Here is a 2,018-nt window from a genome sequence, read left to right as displayed (position 1 = left end):
GAGGAGCAGGCGGGGAGCCTTGCGCTGAGGTAGGCTGGGGACGGGGCCTCTTTTCCGAGAAGATTGAGGTTTGAGTCGGGGGGGGGGGGGGGGGGGGCGGCGGCAGGGGCTGCTTGTGCGCTCTCGGCCGGGGCGGCGGTGGGGGGGTGGCGGGGTGGGGGGGGGCAGCGGAGCGGCCGTGCCGGAGGCCCGTATGCAGGGGTGCCCGCACCGGGGGGGGGGTGGGGGGGGGGCGGCGGCAGGGGCTGCTTGTGCGCTCTCGGCCGGGGCGGCGGTGGGGGGGGGCTTGCGGGTGGGGGTGCGGCGGCCGGGCTGCCGTGCCGGAGGCCCGTTTGCAGGGGTGCCTGCACGGGGGGAGGTGGGGGGGGGGGGGGGGGGGTGGGGCGGGGCGGCGGGAATTTTTTGGTTTTTGTTGCTTTTTTATTTTTTTTCCGCTTTTGAAACACAGACGCCGCCCCGCCTTCGGGCGTTTCAGCCGAGCTGATAGAAAGCTGCGCCCCTTCCCGTTGCTTGCGGGGGGGGTTGGTGCCGCGGAAGGGGGTGGCGGGGGGGGCGGGAACGGGACGGGGACGGGGACGGGGACGGGGACGGGGACGGGGACGGGGACGGGGACGGGTCTGGCCGACGGGTCTGGACGACAGCGCCCCCCCGACCCCGCGTCCCGGCCGGCCACCACGTCTACCCGGGACCGGGTCGGCGGGGAGGACAGGTCTACCCGGGACCGGTTCGGCGGGGAGGACAGGTCTACCCGACAGCGCCCCCCCCATCGCCCCGCGTCCCGGCCGGCCACCACGTCTACCCGGGACCGGTTCGGCGGGGAGGACAGGTCTACCAGGGACCGGTTCGGCGGGGAGGACAGGTCTACCCGACAGCGCCCCCCCCAATCCCGGGTCCCGGCCGGCCACCACGTCTACCCGGGACCGGTTTGGCGGGGAGGACAGGTCTACCCGGGACCGGGTCGGCGGGGAGGACAGGTCTACCCGACCGCGCCCGCCCCCGATCCCGAGTCCCGGCCGGCCACCACGTCTACCCGGGACCGGTTCGGCGGGGAGGACAGGTCTACCCGGGACCGGTTCGGCGGGGAGGACAGGTCTACCCGGGACCGGGTCGGCGGGGAGGACCGGTCTACCCGGGACCGGTTCGGCGGGGAGGACAGGTCTACCCGGGACCGGTTCGGCGGGGAGGACAGGTCTACCCGGGACCGGGTCGGCGGGGAGGACAGGTCTACCCGGGACCGGTTCGGCGGGGAGGACAGGTCTACCCGGGACCGAGTCGGCGGGGAGGACAGGTCTACCCGGGACCGGGTCGGCGGGGAGGACAGGTCTACCCGGGACCGGTTCGGCGGGGAGGACAGGTCTACCCGGGACCGGGTCGGCGGGGAGGACAGGTCTACCCGGGACCGGGTCGGCGGGGAGGACAGGTCTACCCGGGACCGGGTCGGCGGGGAGGACAGGTCTACCCGGGACCGGGTCGGCGGGGAGGACAGGTCTACCCGGGACCGGGTCGGCGGGGAGGACAGGTCTACCCGGGACCGGGTCGGCGGGGAGGACAGGTCTACCCGGGACCGGTTCGGCGGGGAGGACAGGTCTACCCGGGACCGGGTCGGCGGGGAGGACAGGTCTACCCGGGACCGGGTCGGCGGGGAGGACAGGTCTACCCGGGACCGGTTCGGCGGGGAGGACAGGTCTACCCGGGACCGGTTCGGCGGGGAGGACAGGTCTACCCGGGACCGGGTCGGCGGGGAGGACCGGTCTACCCGGGACCGGTTCGGCGGGGAGGACAGGTCTACCCGGGACCGGTTCGGCGGGGAGGACAGGTCTACCCGGGACCGGGTCGGCGGGGAGGACAGGTCTACCCGGGACCGGTTCGGCGGGGAGGACAGGTCTACCCGGGACCGGTTCGGCGGGGAGGACAGGTCTACCCGGGACCGGGTCGGCGGGGAGGACAGGTCTACCCGGGACCGGGTCGGCGGGGAGGACAGGTCTACCCGGGACCGGGTCGGCGGGGAGGACAGGTCT

Source organism: Opisthocomus hoazin, unplaced genomic scaffold (assembly GCF_030867145.1).
Source record: "Opisthocomus hoazin isolate bOpiHoa1 unplaced genomic scaffold, bOpiHoa1.hap1 HAP1_SCAFFOLD_149, whole genome shotgun sequence".
NCBI classification, from domain to species: Eukaryota; Metazoa; Chordata; class Aves; order Opisthocomiformes; family Opisthocomidae; genus Opisthocomus; species Opisthocomus hoazin.
The sequence above is the reverse complement of the archived record's forward strand: the minus strand, read 5'-3'. Positions refer to the sequence as shown.